Source organism: Triticum urartu, chromosome 1 (assembly GCF_003073215.2).
Source record: "Triticum urartu cultivar G1812 chromosome 1, Tu2.1, whole genome shotgun sequence".
Taxonomy (NCBI): Eukaryota; Viridiplantae; Streptophyta; class Magnoliopsida; order Poales; family Poaceae; genus Triticum; species Triticum urartu.
In genome coordinates, this window is record NC_053022.1 from 6910342 (window position 1) to 6935983 (window position 25642).

Here is a 25642-nt window from a genome sequence, read left to right on the forward strand (position 1 = left end):
ACGTCGATGGCACCGCACCGGAGCCGGCCAGACTCCACGTCACCAAAGATAAGGACGGTAAGGAGACTTCTGAGCCCAACCCTCTCCACCCACTCTGGGTCCGGGAGAATCAACAGGTGCTTGGCTATTTGCTGAGCACCCTCTCCAAGGAGGTGCTGGTCGCGGTCATCGCGATCACCACGGCGCGCGAACTCTGGGTGGCGCTGGCGGGCATGTTCTCGTCCCAGTCACTCAGCCGCGTCAACAACATCAGGACTGCGCTCATCAGCGCGCAGAAGGGCAACCAGTCGGTCGCCTCCTACTTCGCCTCCCTCCACGGCCTTGCTGATGAACTTGCTGCTGCGGGCAAGCCCATCCAGGATGACGAACTCATCTCTTACATTCTCCATGGCCTCGACGTCGACTACCAGCCGCTCGTCTCCGCCCTCGACGCCCGCGTCACGCCTGTCACCATCGACGAACTCTACGCCATGCTGAGTAACTTTGACCAGCGCATGGCCCAGTTCCACGGCTCCTCTGGCGGCTTCAAGTCTTCTCCAAATGCCGCATCTCGTGGCCGTGGCGGCGGCCCTCGCTCACGTGGATCTCCCCGCAACAAGGGGCGTTCAGGAAACAACAGCAATGGTGGCGGCGGCTCTAGCAACTCTCGCATCAGGCGCTCCACCAACTCCAAGTCTCGTCGTGGCGGCGGCTCCAGCAGGTCTAGACCAGATGCACCACGCTGCCAGATCTGTGGCAAGCTTGGGCACACGGCCAAAGACTGTTGGTATCACTATGATGAAGATGATGACTCCTCTCAAGACGAGGACAAGGTTGCGGCGGCTGCGGACGGCTCCTACGGCGTCGACACGAACTGGTACGTCGCAGCGGGGCGACAAATCACATCACCAATGAGCTCGAGAAGGTCACCATGAAGGAGAAATACCATGGCAAAGACCAAATCTACACTGCCAACGGCGAAGGTATGAGGATCAGTCACGTTGGTCATTCACTTTTTAGTACCCCTCGTCGTAAAATTCATCTAAAGAAAATCTTGCTAGTTCCTAGTGCTGATAAGAATCTTCTCTCTGTTCATAGAATTGCCATTGATAATCATGTCTTCCTTGAGTTTCATCCTTATTTTTTCTTGATCAAGGATCAGGCAATGAAGAAAATTCTCTATCGAGGTAGATGCGTTCGAGGACTCTACCCATTGATCCCGGAGCATAGAAGATCCAATAAACAAGCCTATGGTGTTGCCAGACTTTCATCAACACGGTGGCACGATCGACTAGGACATGCTGCTTTCCCTTTAGTTGAAAAATTGCTTAGGAAAAATAAGCTCCCGTATTTTGGTGAGCGTGATCTTGAAACTATTTCTGATTCTTGTCAACGAGCGAAAAGTCATCAGTTGCCTTATCCTATATCTACTAGTGTTTCTACCAAACCCTTGCAATTAATATTTTCTGATGTTTGGGGTCCTGCCCCCAGTTCTGTTGGTAGACATACCTATTATGTGAGCTTCATAGATGACGACAGTAAATTCTCCTGGATCTATCTTCTCAAAAGAAGATCAGATGTCTTCCAAGTTTTTCAAAACTTACAAGCTCTCGTTGAACGAAAATTTGATAGTAAGATCATTGCAGTTCAGTCTGATTGGGGAGGGGAATACGAGAAATTAAACTCATTTTTCCAAACCCTTGGCATATCACATCATGTGTCATTCCCCCACACTCATCAGCAAAACGGCTCTGCCGAACGTAAGCACCGACATATAGTTGAGGTTGGATCAGCCCTCCTATCCGGTGCATCAATGCCTCTCAAGTTCTGGGATGAGGCTTTCCTCACAGCTGTTCATATCATAAACATGCTCCCTAGTCGAGTCATTAACAATGAAACTCCACTAGAACGCCTCCTTCACATGAAACCCGACTAGAAATCTCTTCGTGTCTTCGGGTGTGCCTGTTGGCCCAATCTTCGTCCCTACAACAAACGCAAGCTCATGTTTCGCTCAAAACAATGTGTTTTTCTAGGGTATAGCAATCAACATAAAGGTGTCAAGTGCCTTGACGTTGCAACTTGACATGTCTACATTTCACGTGATATTGTCTTTGATAAAACCAAGTTTCCTTTTGCTGATCTTCATCCTAACGCCGGTGCTTTGCTCCGTCAAGAGATTCTTCTTTTGCCTCCTCATCTATCCGGTGTTGATCAAGGGGGAAACGATTGTGATAACGATCAACTATTGACTAACCCTCTTACTGATGACATGCATGAGTCTTGTGATATTACAGGTGAAAACAGCGAAGAAAACAGAGAAGAAAATGGTGAAAAAAAACCTCAGCCGAAGCCATATTCATGTGCCCGGAATCTGGGGACAAATCCTCCTCGGGATCTGTTCCCCTGCAGGGCAGCGGATCCTCCCCGGGATCGGTGGCGGCAGATGCACCAGGGGTGTAGCCTGCATGTGCACCCGCCTCAGTCCAGACGCACGCCTCGTCGCCACCCGCGGGCCGCAGCACGACATCGCCTACATGCCAATCGCTATCTGCCATGCGTCATCGCTCAGTTGGTGCGGGCGGCGCACGCTTCTCCAGCCAGCTCGTGTGTTACAAGCGGCGGCCCCCAACTCGTCCGACCAACGTGGGGCCTGAAGCTGGCGCGGGATCCAGTGTTGGTGCGCGCGTGCCCACGCATCCGACCAGCGTCCGACCCGAGGCCGATTCGCCATCATGTGGCCATGATGAGTCCACTCATGTAGCGGGATCTTCTGCGGAGTCTGCACGTACACGGCTGCTGGAATCTGCCATAGAAAATCCGAATGAGGCAGAACCTGCCGCTGCAGCGCGTGGATCCTCCTTGGGATTGGTTACTGCAGCAACTCCTGCTCATGCTGCGGGATCCTCTGCGGCCGAAAATTTGGCTGGTTCTTCGCGCCGTACAAGATTACAAAAGGGAGTAATACAACCTGTTGACTACAAACGAGTAACAAAATATGGCATGGTTTGTTCTACAGATGAACCTCTTACTCTAGAAGAAGCACTTGGTGATGAAAAATGGCAGAAAGCGATGAATGAAGAATACATGGCTCTAAAGAAGAATAATACATGGCACTTAGTTCCTCCACAGCAAGGTAAAAATTTAATTGATTGCAAGTGGGTTTTCAGGATCAAGAGGAAATCTGATGGAACTATTGACCTTACAAAGCTAGGCTAGTTGCAAAGGGGTTTAAACAACGATATGGTATTGACTATGAGGATACTTTTAGTCCAGTTGTTAAAGCTGCAACCATTCGTCTAGTTTTGTCTATTGCTGTTTCTAGGGGCTGGAGTCTCAGACAGTTAGACATTCAGAACGCGTTTCTTCACTGTGTTCTGGAAGAGGAAGTGTACATGAAGCAACCTCCTGGGTTTGAAAGCAAGAAAACTCCCTCCTATGTGTGTAAACTTGACAAGGCACTGTATGGGTTAAAGCAAGCACCGAGAGCATGGTACTCTCGACTCTGTCACAAAATGCAAGCACTTGGTTTTATTCCATCAAAATCTGACACTTCTTTGTTCATCTACAACAAGTTCAACACATGCATATTTGTTTTAGGGTTTTTATCAGTTTTGCCATCGCCTGTCTAGCGCTACTCAGTTTTGCCACTAAACATTTTCACTACTCAAAAATGCCACTGTTCTGTTAAATCAAGCTCAAAAAGACCATTTTTCACCGTTACCATTTGGTCAATACACGTTGACTGAAGTTAGATGACGAAATTACCCCTATCCCATTTGTAAGGGCCGCATGAGAAAAAGAGAAGAAAAATTGGGAGGCTAGGGGTTCGAACCCAAGACCACGGGCTACACAGGCGCACAAGCTAACCAACTAAACCATGGAAACAATTTGTTTTGTGAGGAGATACAGACCTTATATACAGATGTCTGAACCTAACTAAACAAAATCTTATCTAATCCTTGACCCGATCTGTTCATGGCAGTTTCCCTTTCCCCAGCCGGAACCAATATCCCCAGTCATCGCCGCCGCCTGCCAAAATCCTCACCTGGCACCGCCGGTCGCCGGGCTGCCCGCCCAGCTCCGGCGCGCCCCCACTCGCCGCAGCTGCGGCGCCTCCCGCCGAGTGCCGCCACCCATCCCAGCTTCGGCTCTTCCTCCCGCCCGACACCGCCACGGGAGGCAGGCAGCTCCGACGCTTCTCCCGGCTGACTCCGCAGCTCCTCCCGAGTCTTGAAGTGCAATTGTTCCACGGCAATGGCGACGGACAGCAGGACCGAATCGGAGGCTTGCATCGGCCACAGGACGCCCCAACATGACATATGCTCTGAAATTCCTGCATTGTGAGTATACTAATTCTTAGTGTGCGTGTGTGGTTGAATATAACTTGTAGAGGTAGAAATTTGTACATAGAATTTGTAGTAGCTGACTTTGCCTTACTGATAATCGCGTGCAATTTGGTACTTGTGTTCCTGATGGTCAGGATGGATGCAGATACTGCTTGTATGCTGATAGTTAGGATGGAAACAAGCCGTGAGAATAGCGATGGTCTCAAGCGATATGTTAGCGGCTTTGATTTTCATCTATTCGTAGAACCTAGTATCACACACAAAACCTTGCTGCACAAACTGTGTGATACCTATCCATGGGGGTGGCGTGATTACGTTGAGTTGAAGTACTATGACAGGGAGCAGAATAAATGGGTTGCTGTTGTATGTGATGATGATGCAGCTTTGATGTTTGGAAAACATCAAGATTCAAAGAAAATATCTATGCAAATTGAGGTTCTTCAAAAATCCCAAACTCCTAGCACACCTAGCCATAATCCACCTACACAACCTTGTTACAGTGAGAGTCAACATACAGGGAGTCAGGCAGTTGATGTTGATACAGTCAACATACAGGGAGTCAAGCAGTCTAATAGTGTTGACGATGCTAATAGAGACATAACTAATGATGCTATACCTGATGATGCTATTCTCTCGGATAATGATGGTGAGCGGCAGTATCCAGACTTGGTCAAGAAGTCTACCAAAGAAGATGATTCGGCAGATATGGAAGAGGAAGATAATCCTCCAGCATATGAATCCACTGACACTGAAGAGGAAGAAGAGAATAGAGACATGGGTTTAGTTGATGAAGAGGAAGAGGAGGAGGAGGACAGACTTGTTGTAGTATATAACAAGGAGAACCCATTATTTGCAGAAGGCTCGGTATTCCCCTCTTTGTTGGACTGCAAGAATGCACTTTCTACTTTTGCAGTTAAACGTGAATTTGACTATACAGTCGAAAAGAGTGATTCTAAGAGGCTGAGAGCAAGTTGTGCATATAAGAGGTGTAAGTGGAGAATTCATGACTCTTATATGAGGAATAGCACAATATTTCAGGTATAACTTGCTAACATCTAATTGATTTGTTTATTGTACCCTTTATTTTGTGGAACTGGTAACTATACAAATGTGGCAAGTTTAACATACTAACTGATTTTGTTGTTTCCTACAGATCAAGGTGTGTCCTTTCTCTCATACATGCCCAACTAAGATGAGAAGTGAGAAGTTCAAGCCGGCAAAGAGCAGGTGGGTTGCTGATGTTGTGCTGGAGTGGGTGAGAAAGAACCCAGATATTGGCCCTACTGCTCTTCAAGAGAAGATCCATGAGAAGTACCACTTCACGGTGCCATACATGCGTGTATCTCGTGGTAAAGACAAAGCAATGGATATGATTAGTGGAAAATGGGAAGATAGCTTCCATCGTCTCTATAGTTTCAAGGCTAAGGTGGAGAAGTGTTCTCTTGGTAGTGTAGTGGAAATAGACAAAGAAACTGTAAAGTACAAGATCAAAGGAAAAGTGAGGGAGAAGGAATGCTTTAGGAGGGTGTTTGTTTCATTCAAGGCATGTTGGCAAGGCTTTTTAAATGGATGTCGACCATACTTGGCCGTAGACTCAACTGCACTAAATGGGAGATTCAAAGGGCAACTAGCTTCTGCTTGTGCCATTGATGGCCGTAATTGGCTTTACCCAGTTGCATATGGGGTGCTAGAGACAGAATCATCTGAAAGTTGGGCTTGGTTTCTTCAAAATCTGCGTGGGCTTATTGGGCATCCTGAAGGACTAGTCATACACACTAACGCTTGCAAAGGTTTAGAGACAGCAGTAGAACAAGTGTGGCCTGGAGTGGAGCATAGGGAGTGTATGAGGCATCTTGCTGCAAATTTTCAAAAAAAATTCAAGGGCAAGGTCTATGATGATAATCTTTGGGCTGCAAGCTTAACTTTCAGCTCTAGAAAGCACAACTGGCATATGAAACAGATCCTTGCTAAGAAGAGTGTCCAAAAATATATGGCTGAACACCACACAAAGATATGGTATAGAAGCAAGTTCAATGAAATATGCAAGGTTGACTACGTCAACAACAACCTCGCAGAGTCATTTAATAGAAAAGTCAGAAAAGTTAAGTCTCTTCTTGTTGTCGACATGTTGGACAAGATTAGGCAGATGATAATGGAGAAGTTTGATCTGCGGATGAGGATAGCATTAGAAAAATGGCTTGGCCATCTCCTAATACCAAGTGTGATAAAGGCACTGCATGCCGAATCCAAAGGTAAATATCTTGTACTCTTTCAATTGATTAATTTCATAACAACTCAATTCAATAATTAATGTTTTGTGTTTTTTTAGGGCTGAAGATGATGGTAATTAGACGCAGTGATGTTGAGGCAGAAATTACTGCAGTGGACAAAGAGAATAGGGAATGGAGGTACCCTGTTGACATCGCAAAGGAAACATGTAGCGGCTGCAGGCAATGGCAGGTCAAGGGTTTGCCATGTATCCATGCCCTGTACTTTATTACTTCACTACGAGGTCCAGTATCAGAAATTGAACCATATGTACATGAGTTCTACTCCGTTGCAAAATTTAAGGCTGCGTATGCGGACAACATACCTGCAATGGTAGGCAAGCAACACTGGGACATTGTTGACCCTGGCTTCAAACTACATGCTCCAGTGTTGAGGAGGCCAAAAGGCCGACCAAGGAAGACTAGAATTAGATCTAGTGCTGAAGGTGCTGGCGTGGGCGCCAGGAAAAGGAAGTGCAAGCGATGTGGAGGCTTCGGGCACATTGCCAGATTGTGCACAAATCCAGTTGACCCGACATTTGGAGAAGATGAGGCTGACCTCCAAGCTAGGGAAGCTCCTTTTGTGGCAGGAGAAGGCGACCCTGAACTATCAATGGTTGCAAGTTCTGCTAGGTAACATCAAAAGAACATGTGCTTTTCTATATGTATTTTCAACATCTATTTTCATTCTTTTTTGCAACATGACTAACTTCTGTACAGCTCAAAGGAAAGTGTGAAGAACACTAGGAAACGGAAGGACATGCAAAATGAAGTTTGTACCACAACCGATGGACCTGCAAGTGGATTTGTTTCGTCTCCCATGCATATTCGAATTGCAAATGCGGAACCACCAGACAGTCCTGCTAAAAACACAAGAAGCAAAAAGAAGCTACATATGTGAAGTTTGTGTGATCGTGACCTTTTGCTTGTGAACCTGGACATGTTTCCTTTCAACCTTATGCATGTTTGAGAATTTGGACCTTTATATTTCGACCAACAAGTGGATGTTATTGAACCTTATTTATGTTTGTGAACCTGATTTGTGTGTGCTGAAAAAACAACAAGTTGATATTTCGAACCTTATTTATGTCCGTGAACCACTTTGTGTTTGTGTCATTTTCAGAAAAATGGGCAGCAACCATGCTGAAATTTTCATAGAAATATAAAATAATATGTGATCGTGCTGTCATATGTGTTGTTTCTGTCAATTAGTGTGTGACCATCAAAAAGTTTGGGCGTGGCGGTCTGCCTCATTTGTTTATGTCTACTAGTACCAGACAGTTTCTTCTAGCCGGCCAGCCGCTCGTGCGGATCTGTTGTCCATAGTAACTTTCAAACCGAAGTTCAACTATTTAGCAACAGGAAAATATACGAGACGTTGTTGTGTTGGAATATTATTCCATATAATATATAATGGATATATCTCCTTCTGCAACATAACATCTCCTTAGCTCAGTTGGTTTGCTCGCTCTTTACTGGAGGTTGTGGTCTTGGGTTCGAAACCCCAAGACGACAATTTTTATTCTATTTTCATGCACACCTTACAAATGGTCCCACAAGTCAACACAGAGAGACGGGGGGACAGGGGTATTTTTGTCATCTACCTCCAGTCAACGTGCATTGACCAGACGGTAATGGTGAAAAATGGCATTTCCAAGTTTGTGTCTAACGGAGCAGTGGCATTTTTTATTAGTGAAAACATTTAGTGGCAAAACTGAGTAGCATTAGACAGCCGATGGCAAAACTGATAAAAACCCTTTGTTTTAATATATGTTGATGATATCATTGTGACAAGCTCATCAAATGAAGCAATCACAGGACTGTTGAAAGATTTGAGTGCAGATTTTGCTTTGAAAGATCTTGGTGACTTGCATTACTTTCTTGGAATTGAGGTGAATAAGCACACAGATGGACTTCATCTCTCTCAGGAAAAGTATGCAACTGATCTTGTAAAAAGGGCTGGTCTACAAGGTTGCAAGCCTACACCTACTCCATTATCCAGTTCAGAAAAACTGTCTCTCACAGAAGGTAATCTTTTGAGTCAAGAAGATAGCACCAAGTATAGAAGCTTGGTAGGAGCCCTTCAATATCTTACCCTGACTAGGCCTGATATATCTTTTGCTTTCAATAAAGTATGCCAGTTTCTTCATGCACCTATCAATGTTCACTTCACTGCTGCAAAACGCATAGTGAGATATGTCAAAGGAACTTTGAGTATTGGCTTAGATTTCAGCAGATCATCCTCTAATCTGGTCAGTTCCTTTTTTGACTCAGACTGGGCAGGGTGCTTGGATGACAGGCGGTCCACTGGTGGCTTTGCAATATTTTTTGGACCAAATCTGATTTCATGGTGTGCTCGAAAACAAGCCACTATTTCCAGGTCTAGCACAGAGGCAGAATATAAAGCACTTGCAAATGCTACAGCTAAAATTATATGGGTTCAATCCGTGCTGAAATAACTGGGTATAAAGAACACACCAGCTCCATGTCTGTGGTGTGACAATCTTGGTGCAACTTATTTGTCTGCTAATCCAGTTTTTCATGCAAGAACAAAGCATATTGAAATAGATTTTCATTTTGTTCGAGAGAGAGTTGCTCAAAAGCAACTTGATATTCGCTTCATTCATTCCAAAGATTAGCTTGTAGATGGTTTTACTAAGGCTTTACCTGTGAGGAGCTTTGAGAACTTCAGACATAATCTCAACTTAATGAAGTTGTGATTAAGGTGGGGTGTCAAACACGCATCATATGTGCCGCACCATCTTGTTTGCTTCGGTTGTTAGGAGTCCTAGTTAGATAGACTAGGTTGTTAAGGTTTATCTCTATCTAAGAGATCTTTCTTTCTCTCCAAGATGTAATCTCCAACAACTTGTATGCGCTGTACAGGGAGGTGCGCCCCTGCTATATAAACACGTACACATCGCCCTCATCGGGTAAGACGTTTCCGCCATCGCACATCAAAAACAGATCCCAACCTATGCATGTCTTGCTCACACCATTCTCTTCTCCATTAATTGTGCAGTGCACTTGTGTTCGTGTATTGCAATGGCGGAGCTGGTGGCTGCCATGGCCATCCGGCCACTGGTGTCCATGCTGATGAACAAGGCGTCCAGCTCCCTCTTGGACCAATACACGGTCATGGAGGGAATGGAGGAGCAGCACAAGATTCTCAAACGCAAGCTCCCGGACATTCTCGATGTCATCACCGATGCCGAGGAGCAGGCCACGGCACACAGAGAAGGAGCGAAAGCTTGGCTCCAGGAGCTCAAGACAGTGGCCTATGAGGCGAATGAAGTGTTCAATGAATTAAAGTATGAAGCACTCCGCCGTGAAGCCAAGAAGAAGGGGCACTACACGAAGCTTGGCTCCAATGCAACAAAACTGTTCCCTATTCACAACCGTATTGTGTTCCGTTACAAGATGGGTCGCAAGCTTTACCAGATTCTACAGGCCATTGAAGTCCTCGTAGCAGAGATGCATGCCTTTAGGTTCAAGTACCGACCACAGCCACCGGTTTCGAAGCAGTGGAGGCAGACTGATTATGTTATCACCGACCCACGAAAAATTGCTAGCCAGTCCAGACACGAAGATAAGAAGAAGATTGTTGATATACTACTTGGTCAAGCTAGCAGCTCGGATCTTGTAGTTGTTCCCGTTGTTGGAATGGGGGGCCTTGGCAAGACCACATTAGCACAACTTATATACAACGGACCTGATATTCAGAAGCATTTTCAGTTGCTGCTCTGGGTTTGTATCTCTAATATATTTGATGTGAACTCCCTGGCTAAGAGTATAGTCGAAGCATCTCCCAAGAAGAATGAAGATACAGACAAATCACCACTAGATAGACTTCAAAAATTGGTCAGCGGGCAGAGGTATCTCCTTGTATTGGATGATGTCTGGAATAGAGAGGTCCATAAGTGGGAAAGGCTGAAGGTCTGCCTTCAGCATGGTGGTATGGGTAGTGCAGTGTTGACAACAACCCGTGATAAACAAGTTGCTGAGATTATGGGTGCAGATAGAACCTACAATCTCAATGTTTTGAAGGATAACTTCATAGAGGAAATTATTGAGGCCAGAGCATTCAGTCCAAAGAAAGAAAGGCCTCCTGAGCTACTCGAGATGGTTGGTGATATTGTGAAGAGATGTCGTGGCTCTCCATTAGCTGCAACTGCACTGGGATCTGTACTTCGTACCAAGACCAGCGTGGAAGAGTGGAAGTCTGTATCATCTAGGAGCAGTATTTGCACTGGGGAAACTGGAATTTTGCCAATACTCAAGCTTAGCCACAATGATTTGCCAGCACACATGAAGTAGTGCTTTGCTTTCTGTGCCTTATTTCCCAAGGATTACAAGATTAATGTGGAGAAGCTTATCCAACTATGGATCGCAAATGGCTTTATCCCAGAACAGGAGGAATATAGTCTTGAAACCATTGGAAAACATTTTTTTATTGAGCTGGCATCAAGCATTCTTTCTGGATATATAAGAATTTAAAGGCTACAAGGAGGACCGTTTCAGAACTACATGTAAAATTCATGATCTTATGCATGATATTGCAATGTTTGTTATGGGAAAGGAATGTATCATTGCAAATAAGTAATTAAGTCAAATCGAGTGCCTTCCATATGCTGCTCGACATTTGTTCTTGCCATATGAAGAAACAGGAGGTATTTTGAATGATTATATGGACAAAAGATCCCCTGCTATCCAAACTCTGATATGCCATAGTCCTGTGCGAAGCTCATTGCAACATCTATCAAAATACAGATCTTTGCATGCCTTGAAGCTCTATATAAAGACAGAATCGATTTTACTGAAACCAAAGTACCTTCATCACCTGAGGTACCTTGATCTCTCATACAGTGATATCAAATCACTTCCTGAAGATATAAGTATTCTATATACCTTGCAAAATTTGGACCTTTCCAACTGCCGTTATCTTGAACGACTTCCAAGGAAAATGAAGTATATGACTTCCCTGTGTCATCTCTACACTGATGGGTGTCCGAAGTTGAAGAGCATGCCTGCAGAACTCGGAAAACTCACTAGGCTGCAGACAATTACATGCTTTGTAGCAGCAGTTATGGGACCTGATTGCAGTGATGTTGCAGAGCTGCAGGATTTGAACCTTGGTGGTAAGCCAGAGTTATGTCAGGCAGAGAATGTTATAGAAGCAGAGGCAAAAGTTTCAAATCTTGGAAATAAGAAGGATCTCAGAGAATTGACATTAAGATGGACTTCTATTTGCGAGAGCAAGGTGCTCGACAATTTCAAACCTCATGATGGGCTGCAGTTTCTGAAGATACATTTCTATGGAGGAGAGTGCATCGGTATGTTGCAAAACATGGTTGAGATCCATCTTTTTATTGTGGAAGATTGCAATTTTTGTTCAGATGTGGTTCATCCTTTACTTTTCCAAAACTGAAGCAGCTACAGCTAGTTGGTCTGTTGAAATTTGATAGATGGTGGGAAATAAATGAGAGGCAAGAAGACAGGATAATATTTCCTGTGCTTGAGAAGCTGCTTATTAGTTATTGTCAAAAGTTGGTAGCATTACCTGAAGCACAATTTTTGTTTATTGGGAAATGTGGGGAGCAGATAGCATTATCTGAAGGACGGTTGCTTCAAGAACCATGGAGTGGAGACTACAGGTTGGTACACTCATCGTTTCCTTCCCTGAAGGTACTCGAATTGAAATGCTTGGTAAGCTTTCAGAGATGGGATGCTGCTGCCGAAGGAGAAGAGATATTGTTTCCCCGTCTTAAGAAACTAACAATTCAGGAATGCCCAAAGCTGATAGATTTACCTGAAGCACCAGAACTCAGAGTACTAGAAGTTAGAGATGGCAGGCAAGAGATATTCCATTGTGTAGATAGGTATTTGTCTTCATTGACCAACCTGAAACTGATGCTAGAAAACACAGAAACAACATCAAAGGCTGAGTGCACTTCAATTGTATCAGTGGACAGAAAGGGGCAATGGAACCAGAAATCCCCACTTACAGTTATGGACTTGGGATGTTGCAACTTATTCTTTGGGCCAGGTGCACTAGAACAGTGGGACTATCTTGTACATCTGGAACAGTTGGAAATTTATGAATGTGATGTACTCGTCCACTGGCCAAAGGAAGTGTTCCAAAGCTTGGTATCCTTGAGGAGATTAATGATTGGAAACTGCAAGAATCTGACCGGATACTCACAAGCTCCTCTTGAGCTATCTGTGCGATGGCGGAAACGTCTTACCCGATGAGGGCGACGTGTACGTGTTTATATAGCAGGGGCGCACCTCCCTGTACAGCGCATACAAGTTGTTGGAGATTACATCTTGGAGAGAAAGAAAGATCTCTTAGATAGAGATAAACCTTAACAACCTAGTCTATCTAACTAGGACTCCTAACAACCGAAGCAAACAAGATGGTGCGGCAGAAATGATGCGTGTTTGACACCCCCCTTAATCACAACTTCATTAAGTTGAGATTATGTCTGAAGTTCTCAAAGCTCCTCACAGGTAAAGCCTTAGTAAAACCATCTGCAAGCTGATCTTTGGAATGAATGAAGCGAATATCAAGTTGCTTTTGAGCAACTCTCTCTCAAACAAAATGAAAATCTATTTCAATATGCTTTGTTCTTGCATGAAAAACTGGATTAGCAGACAAATAAGTTGCACCAAGATTGTCACACCACAGACATGGAGCTGGTGTGTTCTTTATACCTAGTTCTTTCAGCATGGATTGAACCCATATAATTTCAGCGGTAGCATTTGCAAGTGCTTTATATTCTGCCTCTGTGCTAGACCTGGAAACAGTGGCTTGTTTTCGAGCACACCATGAAATCAGATTTGGTCCAAAAAATATTGCAAAGCCACCAGTGGACCGCCTGTCATCCAAGCACCCTGCCCAGTCTGAGTCAGAAAAGGCACTGACCAGATTAGAGGATGATCTGCTGAAATCTAAGCCAATACTCAAAGTTCCTTTGACATATCTCACTATGTGTTTTGCAGCAGTGAAGTGAACATTGGTAGGTGCATGAAGAAACTGGCATACTTTATTGACAGCAAAAGATATATCAGGCCTAGTCAGGGTAAGATATTGAAGGGCTCCTACCAAGCTTCTATACTTGGTGCTATCTTCTTGACTCAAAAGATTACCTTTTGTGAGAGTCAGTTTTTCTGAACTGGATAATGGAGTAGGTGTAGGCTTGCAACCTTGTAGACCAGCCTTTTTTACAAGATCAGTTGCATACTTTCCCTGAGAGAGATGAAGTCCATCTGTGTGCTTCTTCACCTCAATTCCAAGAAAATAATGCAAGTCACCAAGATCTTTCAAAGCAAAATCTGCACTCAAATCTTTCAACAGTCCTGTGATTGCTTCATTTGATGAGCTTGTCACAATGATATCATCAACATATATTAAAACAAATATGCATGTGTTGAACTTGTTGTAGATGAACAAAGAAGTGTCAGATTTTGATGGAATAAAACCAAGTGCTTGCATTTTGTGACAGAGTCGAGAGTACCATGCTCTCGGTGCTTGCTTTAACCCATACAGTGCCTTGTCAAGTTTACACACATAGGAGGGAGTTTTCTTGCTTTCAAACCCAGGAGGTTGCTTCATGTACACTTCCTCTTCCAGAACACCGTGAAGAAATGCATTCTAAACGTCTAACTGTCTGAGACTCCAGCCCCTAGAAACAGCAATAGACAAAACTAGACGAATGGTTGCAGCTTTAACAACTAGACTAAAAGTATCCTCATAGTCAATACCATATCGTTGTTTAAACCCCTTTGCAACTAGCCTAGCTTTGTAACGGTCAATAGTTCCATCAGATTTCCTCTTGATCCTGAAAACCCACTTGCAATCAATTAAATTTTTACCTTGCTGTGGAGGAACTAAGTGCCATGTATTATTCTTCTTTAGAGCCATGTATTCTTCATTCATCACTTTCTGCCATTTTTCATCACCAAGTGCTTCTTCTAGAGTAAGAGGTTCACCTGTAGAACAAACCATGCCATATTTTGTTACTCGTTTGTAGTCAACAGGTTGTATTACTCCCTTTTGTGATCTTGTACGGCACGGAGAACCAGCCAAATTTTCGGCTGCAGAGGATTCCGCAGCATGAGCAGGAGTTGCTGCAGGAACCAATCCCAAGGACGATCCACGCGCTGCAGCGGCAGGTTCTGCCTCATTCGGATTTTCTATGGCAGATTCCAGCAGCCGTGTACGTGCAGACTCCGCAGAAGATCCCGCTAGAGGAGTGGACTCATCATGGTCACATGATGACGAATCGGCCTCGGGTCGGACGCTGGTCGGATGCGTGGGCGCGCGCGCACCGACACTGGATCCCGCACCAGCTTCAAGCCCCACGTTGGTCGGACGAGTTGGGGGCCGCCGCTTGTAACACACGGGCTGGGTGGAGAAGCGTGCGCCGCCCGCACCAACTGAGCGATGACGCGTGGCAGATGGCGATTGGCATGTAGGCGATGTCGTGCTGCGGCCCGCGGGTGGCGACGAGGCGCGCGTCTGGACCGAGGCGGGTGCACATGCAGGCTGCACCCCTGGCGCATCTGCCACCACCGATCCCGAGGAGGATCCGCTGCCCTGCAGGGGAACAGATCCCGAGGAGGATTTGTCCCCAGATTCCGGGCACATGAAATATGTCTTCGGCTGAGGGTTTTTTTCACCATTTTCTTCTCTGTTTTCTTCACTGTTTTCACCTGTAATATCACAAGACTCATGCATGTCATCAGTAAGAGGGTTAGTCAACAGTTGATCATTATCACAATCGTTTCCCCCTTGATCAACACCGGATAGATGAGGAGGCAAAAGAAGAATCTCTTGACGGAGCAAAGCACCGGCGTTAGGATGAAGATCAGCAAAAGGAAACTTGGTGTCCTCGAAGACAACATCACGTGAAATGTAGACACGTCCAGTTGCAATGTCAAGGCACTTGACACCTTTATGTTGATTGCTATACCCTAGAAAAACACATTGTTTTGAGCGAAACATGAGCTTGCGTTTGTTGTAGGGACGAAGATTGGGCCAACAGGCACACCCAAAGACACGAAGAGATTTGTAGTCGGGTTTCATGTGAAGGAGGCGTTCTAGTGGAGTTCCATTGTTAATGACTCGACTAGGGAGCATGTTTATGATATGAACAGCTGTGAGGAAAGCCTCATCCCAGAACTTGAGAGGCATTGATGCACCGGCTAGGAGGGGTAATCCAACCTCAACTATATGTCGGTGCTTACGTTCGGCAGAGCCATTTTGCTGATGAGCGTGGGGGCATGACACATGATGTGATATGCCAAGGGTTTGGAAAAATGAGTTTAATTTCTCGTATTCCCCTCCCCAATCAGACTGAACTGCAATGATCTTACTATCAAAGTTTCGTTCAACGAGAGCTTGAAAGTTTTGAAAAACTTGGAAGACATCTGATCTTCTTTTGAGAAGATAGATCCAGGAGAATTTACTGTGGTCATCTATGAAGCTCACATAATAGGTATGTCTACCAACAGAACTGGGGCAGGACCCCAAACATCAGAAAAGATTAATTGCAAGGGTTTGGTAGAAACACTAGTAGATATAGGATAAGGCAATTGATGACTTTTTGCTCGTTGACAAGAATCACAAATAGAACACGCTCACCAACATACGGGAGCTTATTTTTCCTAAGCAATTTTTCAACTAAAGGGAAAGCAGCATGTCCTAGTCGATCGTGCCACCGTGTTGACGAAAGTTTGGCAACACCATAGGCTTGTTTATTGGATCTTCTATGCTCCGGGATCAATGGGTAGAGTCCTCGAACGCATCTACCTCGATAGAGAATTTTCTTCGTTGCCTGGTCCTTGATCAAGAAAAAATAAGGATGAAACTCAAGGAAGACATGATTATCAATGGCAATTCTATGAACAGAGAGAAGATTCTTATCGGCACTAGGAACTAGCAAGATTTTCTTTAGATGAATTTTACAACGAGGGGTACTAAAAAGTGAATGACCAACGTGACTGATCCTCATACCTTCGCCGTTGGCAGTGTAGATTTGGTCTTTGCCACGGTATTTCTCCTTCATGGTGACCTTCTCGAGCTCATTGGTGATGTGATTTGTCGCCCCGCTGTCGACGTACCAGTTCGTGTCGACGCCGTAGGAGCCGTCCGCAGCTGCCGCAACCTTGTCCTCGTCTTGAGAGGAGTCATCATCTTCATCATAGCGCTACCAACAGTCTTTGGCCGTGTGCCCAAGCTTGCCACAGATCTGGCAGCGTGGTGCATCTGGGCGAGACCTGCTGGAGCCGCCGCCACGACGAGACTTGGAGTTGGTGGAGCGCCCGATGCGAGAGTTGCTGGAGCCGCCGCTATCGTTGCTGTTGTTTCCTGACCGCCCCTTGTTGTGGGGAGATCCACGCGAGCGAGGGCCGCCGCCACGGCCACGAGATGCGGCATTTGCAGAAGACTTGAAGCCGCCGAAGGAGCCGCGGAACTGGGCCATGCGCTGGTCAAAGTTACTCAGCATGGCGTAGAGTTCGTCGATGGTGACGGGCGTGACGCGGGCGTCGAGGGCGGAGACGAGCGGCTGGTAGTCGACGTCGAGGCCATGGAGAATGTACGAGATGAGTTCGTCATCCTGGATGGGCTTGCCCGCAGCAGCAAGTTCATCAGCAAGGCCGCGGAGGGAGGCGAAGTAGGAGGCGACCGACTGGTTGCCCTTCTGCGTGTTGATGAGTGCAATCCTGATGTTGTTGACGCGGCTGAGTGATTGGGACGAGAACATGCCCGCCAGCGCCACCCAGAGTTCGCGCGCCGTGGTGATCGCGGTGACCGCGACCAGCACCTCCTTGGAGAGGGTGCTCAGCAAATAGCCAAGCACCTGTTGATCCTCCCGGATGCAGAGTGGGTGGAGAGGGTTGGGCTCAGAAGTCTCCTTACTGTCCTTATCTTTCGTGACGTAGAGTCTGGCTGGCTCCGGCGCGGTGCCGTCGACGTAGCCGAAAACGCCGGCGCCCCGCAGGTGGGGTGTGACCTGCATGCGCCATAGCACGTAGTTCGTGCGATTGAGCTTTTCGGTGACCTGGCCATTGAGGCTAGGGGTGGCGCCGGAGGATGAAGACATGGCTATGCACTAGATGCAATCGGGAGACTAGGATTGGAAGAGAAGGGCTCTGATTACCATGTGCGATGGCGGAAACGTCTTACCCGATGGGGGCGATGTGTACGTGTTTATATAGCAGGGGCGCACCTCCCTGTACAGCGCATACAAGTTGTTGGAGATTACATGTTGGAGAGAAAGAAAGATCTCTTAGATAGAGATAAACCTTAACAACCTAGTCTATCTAACTAGGACTCCTAACGACCGAAGCAAACAAGATGGTGCGGCAGATATGATGCGTGTTTGACACTATCAGCATCCCAAAGGAGTCAACACCTGCCAGCCATGGTATTTTTCTAGTTAAAAGATTGTGAAAGCTTGGTCGAGATGCTCAACGTCCCAACATCTCTCGAGGTCATGTATATTTTTGGGTGCATTAAGCTTGAGTCCATATTGGGAAAGCAACAGGGCATGTCAGAGTTAGTCCAAGGGTCTTGCTGCAGTGAAGCAATCGTTTCCACGGCTGTATCAGAGTTGTTATCCTCATCCATGAATCACTTTTGTCCATGTCTAGAACATCTAACTTTAACTGGATGTGGAAGCTTACAAGCGGTTCTACATCTTCCTCTGTCCTTAAAGACCTTAGAAATTGAAGACTGTAGTAGTGTTCAAGTCCTGACATGTTAGGTGGGTGGGCTCCAGAAACGAGAAGTCACTACCTCCAAAAATGTACCAGAGCCATCAGCAGCAGTAGCAGCAGCAAGAGAGCATTCACTTCCTCCTTGTCTCGAATCTCTAAGAATATTACCAGGTGCTGGCATGTTGGGGGGGATTCTCCGTCTGCCCACATCCCTCGTGACACTGAGCATTTTCAGCAACAGTGGGTTCACATTGCTGGAGTCTCTGTCGGCAGAGCACCCCCGCCCCCCTCGGATTGCTTAGAATTTTACACTGTCCTGCTATAAGGAAACTCCCGAGCTGCCTGCAGCAGCAACTGGACAGCATCGAGTACAAAGAGCTAGATGCTCGGTATGAAGGTATGCTCCACGTCTTTCTATCTTCGCCACATTTTACCAGCAAATGCAGCTATCCATTCCCATCCCATGCACCACATCAACACGTTTGTACAATAGTATAAGTTTGTTCTCCATTGTTTTAATCCATAGGTGTATGTATTTTCATGTTAGATTAGTTTGCACAAGTTTGTTAATCTGACATCATTTGTGATATATACAGTGATGACATTTAAACCGAAGACATGGAAGGAAATACCATGATTAGTCCGTGAGCGGAGGCGGGCCGCTCGAGCAGCCAGGGAGCTCCAGCAATCCACGCAGGAGTAAACAGGGTGGAAACCACGCAGAAAGGGCACAGATTCTGTTTGCTTCAAAATAATAGTTTGAGCTATCTATCTATCTATCTATCTATCTATCTAGTTTTAGCCGTTGTTATTTTGTTGAGATGATATTTGCCTTTCAACTTGTAAACTGGCGTCCAGTTTTATCTGCTTCAATACTGATTGAATGATGGTACAACTTGTTGAGAAATTTTCCAGCACTCCTAGTCTAGACTGCGGGAAGATGCTGTAACTTGTTCTCAAGGATTACTTAGTTCAGAGGTTGGCCTGTAACTTGTTCAGATACTTGCTTTAAACTGTAAAATTGGCTTCCCTAGATGGGATGAGCTGCTGGTCTGGATTGTGTTCCTGTGTCTCCTTCTCTTATAGGGAAGACTTGGTGACTGGGGAGAAACCAAACTAGTACTCCAGGTTGGCTTTGGTTGGCATATATTGCTAAGCTATGGTGGGGTGAAATTTATCTGACATTTTGCTACTCCTGTGCAAGTATAAAACAAACATAACGATTAGTAACATGTTCTCAGCTTCTGCTGCTGTCCACACCTGTGGAAGATGCACAGCTAGTGATGTTCGCTTTGGTAGTGTTGCAGGTCCTACATGAGGTGAAGGTAGATTGTGAAGCTATATGGTTACCCTGATTCCAAGCATCCTCAGAGCACATGGAATCCTCTGCATATCAGCTGTTTAATTTGCAAAGTAGGTGTTTACTGCTTCCCCTGCTCCTGCCCTGTGAGAGATGTGCATTGCAGCTACTGATGTATGTTCATGAGCAAAATGTCTGGGCGCAGAAGGAAACCCTTTCGGCGCGTGGTGAGGTCAGTTTCGCTTGGCTGTTGTAGATTTTAACTGAATGGCTGTTCTAGATGCGCAGCAGGTGTTAATTCGATCCTGCAGTTTGGCTCCCCTTTACAGCAGGTGCCCGTTTTCCTGTCCAGCAGGTGTTGATTTAATTTGCAAGTAGAAGATTTGGTGCCAAGGTGAGGAAGAAACTCAGATGTACAGCAATATAGTTGGAGAACGTAGTTTTGCTTTGGCTGTTGTAGGTTTATTGAATGGTGATATCTCTTCCATTTGCTATTTTAGCAGTGGGATGCTGCTGTTTACAACTGACTTTAGTTTCACTCCGGGTAAAGTAGCAGTAGAACTTACTGACGGTGTCATTGAGAATTGTAGTTTGATTACTTCTGATTAGGCGAATTCAGACTTCGTTGATGGTTTTGCATACAGAAACATACAGAAACTAGGCAGGATAATTTTGGGGATTTATTATCTTTGCATCCTCCTCTAGTCAGTCAGTGCTCTGTTTTTACAATATCGTTTGTAATGCTCCACAAAGTCCATCGCCGTGGGAAGGTGCTGGCCGAGAGCCCTGTTTCTCTGCAATGCCTGTACTAGCAGCTAGTTAACGTGAGACCATAACCTGTTTGTTCAACTGACTAACCTGAAGCGTCTGCTCTGTTGGTAGCTTAATTAGCATCCACTACTCTAGCTTGTGTAACTAGCAACTTATATGAAGTGTATTAAATTATATACGTGTCGATACTGCCTCTAGTAAGCACATGAACATTAGCAGCTGCATGTCGATACTGCCCCTAGTAACTTTGCTAATCTGACTAGTTGTTTTCACCAAGCTGCGCTGCTAAATGCATGTCCTAAGTCATGTACGGTCTTACAGCAGGCTAATCTTAACCCTATATCATGTGTACAAGCCAGCTATAGGACTCGCCTCTGTACACTCATGCTTAAATACGAATTTTATTTATTATATATTTTTATTTGGCCAAAAATATTTATTTTTTTTATCTTGTTGCATATTGCGCCTTGCCTTTATCACCACGTATGCCAAGTAATGCTATTTCAGCATGCTCATGCTTGTGCATTGGCTAGCTTAGGTAGCACATGTTGTTTGTTTACTGAAGCTGTTAGCAAACCATGATCATACTAGATCAATATGACTGCTAATCTCGAAATTAATCGTGTTATTAATTATTTCGTCACCAGTCAATGTCTGAAATATATGTGATCCTCTTTGACATGTCTGTGGAATGATGCCTTGATTGATTGAGGAAGATGAAGTGGCAGGAACATGGTCACAAGGCGTAGTTGCAGACTGATTTAAACTGGGGCTCAACATTCAGCATTGATTGCAGTGGGTTGACATCGCTGATAACTGCAGAACTCAAGATCCGCAAGCATTCCCTGATGCCAACAAGTAACAAGTAGTCTTTACGGATCTTGGGGACAGAATGAATTTCAGTTTACTCTCATAATTGTGAGATATGATGCTAGTTCCAGCGTCATTTTGTTAGTTCAGTAAACATTGACCTAACTTGTTCACAGCACGTGTTATTTGAGGAACTGCGATTCCTTTACCTGCTTCGTTGTTTCATTCTTACTGTAACTCATTTACTTGGTTCCATTGTCATCACTCCTCTGACAATGTGTACATTGCTATGTCAGAAGTGTTGAGTAAGTACCACTTCACTGGCCGGCCGAGTACTATGATTATGGAACAGAGGGAGTAGTATTATGTGTTTCTTTACAGCCTGTATCAGTAGCTGTATACTAGTTTACGTTAGACTGTTCCGTTTACATTGTCATCTGTGTTCTGCATTGCCACTCTGTGCAGCTGAGTCCAGCGTGTTTTCGACCTGTTTTTCAGCCACCGAACTATCAGATATTAGCAGTGATGCTTTTTGGTGCACCGGAAGCAGTCCTCATTGCAGCTGATGGTGGGCACATTGCAACGATGTCATGGTGATCATGCAAACTATGCGACTGGTGGGCAGTAACTGGGCACATATACCCTCCATGTTTTTCTTATTTTTTCCAACCAAACGCTAGTCAAGCCAATGCCAAGCATTTTTTTTACTCATCAGTCCTTGAAGCTGTACTTTTGGTTCAGTTAAGTCCATTAGGAGTTTCTGCAGCAACTGATGTAACAAATGGAGTAAGTGTCACTTATTTCCTTATTCCATGATGATGTTGACTGCTACGTCCTTGCAAGTGAAGAAAACACTGAAGAGCAGAGAGAAGAAAAAGACCATTTTATTCCGAACTGATGTGCATTCGTACAACGACAGTCACTTACTATGAATAATGTCCCATTTTGTGCAGGTTTCTTTGCTATGATACGCTAAAAATTAGTCTATCCATTTCATGCATCTTTCATTATGCAATGAGCTTGGAAAACTGTCTGTTCTTACTTCCCAATCTTATGATGGCGTATGACCAGAATTTATGACATGCATAACTACATGAAGGTTGGTTAGTTGGATCATACAGGCTTTGCCTGTTTGCAGATGTGTTTGACGTTCAACCACTCGCTCGTTTAGAAGCTGATATATATTCTTTAATTGTGAGTTTTCTTTGACCATTTTTCACATGACATTTCCCTGGAAAGAGATTGGAAACTAAACATGCAAGTCGAATGGTCGTTTCATTTTGCAGTCTACTCACATAATAAAAATGTCATGATTGACGATTCCTGAATGACCTTCTCAACACATAACCCATGCTCACAATGTATTTGTTTCATAAGAAGAGCCAACAGGGGTTCAGATGTGTAGAAGTCTTATATATACCCCTGCCTTAATTAGGATGTCAAAGTGAGTGTGATATGCATTCAGATTTGCTTCCGCCTTTAGCTTCATTCCATCTAAGATATTGGAGGAAAACAAAAATGTGAGAGTCAAAAAGGTGAAAGGAAAAAGAGCTCTAAAACCACAGCGATGTGAGCTCACCTTTTGGCAGGGTATGCTGATGGAACTGGAACTAGGAATCTCAGTGACCAATCTAGCTTTCGGGAGAACACCTGCCATGCAACCAGAACACCTCTAATCCCATATAATTCCAGAAGATGTTTTTGAAGCAACAAATTGCCAAGCGATTGCTTCTTGTAGACATGACAATATCCATAATGATAACTTTGAGGAAGCCAAATGGAGCAATGTCCATGTCAGGCTGTGCTCTCTACCATGGCTATGGTGGCGAACAAGATCCCAGTCCAGGGGAATAAGGAGCAGAGGAGTACTAGGATACCGATGACGAAGGGCCTAACAGCTAGAAAGAGACAACATAGGAATGATCCGTAAGAAGATCATCTAGTGCACTGAGTTTTTGGACTCGAGGGTCTCACTTGTAAGAGTGTGTGTGTTTACCAGGGGCACGTGAATCTCACATACTCCGTTACTTATTGACGAAATGAGAATTGCCTCAACTCTCACCTACTCTGTTCTCCATCTCACCCTCTTACTCTCTTCTTCTCATTCACTTGGACATCACAATTTGACAACCGCAATCATCGTAATTTTTCTTAAATAATTTATGCAGGCGCAAATCCATGACAGAACGGATATTTTCTATATGAACATTTGAAAGGCATGAATTACGCATGGGCCCTTCTACTTCTAATTCTATGTGCACTCTGTTGTTTGAAGCTGCAGTTATGGAGAGTAGATATTTAGTTGGAAGAAAATAGATAACTCAATGCTGGTAATAAAAGACGTCTCATCCTAATTATAACTGTGGTAAGCACTCTCAAGTGTTTTTCCCCGATGACTCTAACTCTAACGGTGTTTTTGACATCCAAGAGTCCCTATCCGTGACAAATTAACTTATATTACTCCACCCGGGCCTCATGTACTCTTTTCATTGAATAAATTATTGTCACAAAAACAAGCCTTTTGTTTCTCTCGATGACAATATTCAGAATAAGAATCTGGATTCCTGCTGCAGTAGGCTCATTTGCTATTTTTATTTACAAAAAATCATGTAACAAATAGAGTAAATGCCTTTTTTCCCTCAGACCAGCATGATGTTAAGACTGCTAGCCTCTTCCAGAAGAAGAAAATATTGAAGAGCAGAAAGAAGAAAAAGTCCATCTATTTATTCAGAACTGGTGTGCATTAGTACATCAACAGTCACTTACTATTAATAATTTCCCATTTTATGCCTCACTTTCTCCAATGTTTTCTTCTAGGTTTCTTCGCTATGATACGCTGATCAATAAAGGGACCCGAAAATTTAAATCGTATCAATTACCATTTCACACAATTCTTACATGATGCAATGGTTTTGGAGAACTATGTTTTTATTTGGCGCCAAGTGATAGTAAGTATAACTGAAACTAGTGTAACATGCATAATAAGTTCTTTGACTACATGAAGGTTATTGTTTGAAAAGGCTATTGTCGTTCCACCACCCACTCATTTATGGACATCTCTCACTCATTTGACGTGAGTTCCCTCCAACCACACACGATATTTCCCTTCACTTCGTTTTCGGCAAGATATGGGAAACTAGACATGCAAGTAGAATGGTACGGTCACACCATTCTGCAGTCAACTCACATGCTAAAAATGTCATGATGAACGATTCTTGAATGATAAATCACACGCTCATGATATATTTGCTTCATAAGAAGTGCTGAATAGATTAGAGATGCATAGAAGTCCTATATATATACTGCCCCAGGATGTTAAAGTGAGTGTGGTATGTGTTCAGATTTGTTTACGTCTTTAACTTCAGTCCATCTAAAATATTGGAGGAAAACAAAAACGTAAGAGTCAAAGGGGTGGAGGGAAAATGAGCTGAAAATCACTGGCAATGGCGTGTCTTGCCTTGTCCACTTGAAGTTGGATTGCCATTTCACGGAGACTACAGTGATGGTACTGGAGTTCAGAGCTGCGGTGATCTTGGTAGCTCTTGGGAAAACATCCCTACACGATGACTGCTTAGTTACAATGAATTTTATGGTCATGCGCCAAGTCTGAATGAATGTGGTAGTGACAACACTAGTCCTCAGCATCATCGACTCTACCACGTTCTCCTCCACATGAATTTACATCCAAGTCCCTCATCTAAGCTTCTCTCGTCACAGCTGGCTTCATAGTTTCCTGGTGTAGGGAGTAGTCGGTAGAGAGTGGTACATGGAGAGAGAAACATTCCTTTTACTCAAGGTTGAAAGCAGTTTTGTTTAAACCTTCGGTTTTCACTTTGTGGGCACTCTGATGTTTGGTGCTTGTAGTTATGGTAGAATAGATATGCTTAAGTTGCAAAGAAAATGAAATAAAATCTCGTCATGCATACTCATTTATTTGCAGGTAATGAAACATGTCTCCGCCTAATTATAAAATTATTAAGCGCTCTTAGTATCCGGGAGTCCCTAGTACTGTGAAGATGATATTAAGACTAATGATTGGACATGGATCTGTTCTGATCACACAAAGATAGCTCAAACACCCGCTCGCTTACTTGCTTGCATATCAAAAGATTGATAACCGCATTTGACCATTTTTCTCCCACTTCTCCACCTTGCTGGTGATATCCAGCTTCCGTACTTATAATATTTTTCACTCTAGTACTTTCGGCTTCTTTTTTAAATGAAGGCTACTTTTCCTGCTCATGCAGCAACATATGGCTTCCTTCATTCTTTAAGGTCAATCAGTATTCTGTGTATTTTTCCAAAAAAGGGCAGTGGGAGGTATTCTGGTGATCTAATTAATGTTGTGTAGTGATGAGGATGAAACAGTGTAATTCTTTATGTACAAAATCATGGTTTCATGTGAAATGCAGCAAACATATTGTGAAATTTATGTGGTCCAAATG

The 25642-nt window shown here is 44.4% G+C and overlaps 2 pseudogenes; both read left to right on the forward strand.

The window, feature by feature from the left end:
- Nucleotides 1-350: 350 nt before the first annotated feature.
- Nucleotides 351-489, forward strand: LOC125533335 (annotated as a pseudogene).
- A 9169-nt stretch (nucleotides 490-9658) lies between these two features.
- The window catches only part of LOC125541757, a 37845-nt pseudogene continuing 21861 nt past the window's right edge, over nucleotides 9659-25642 (forward strand).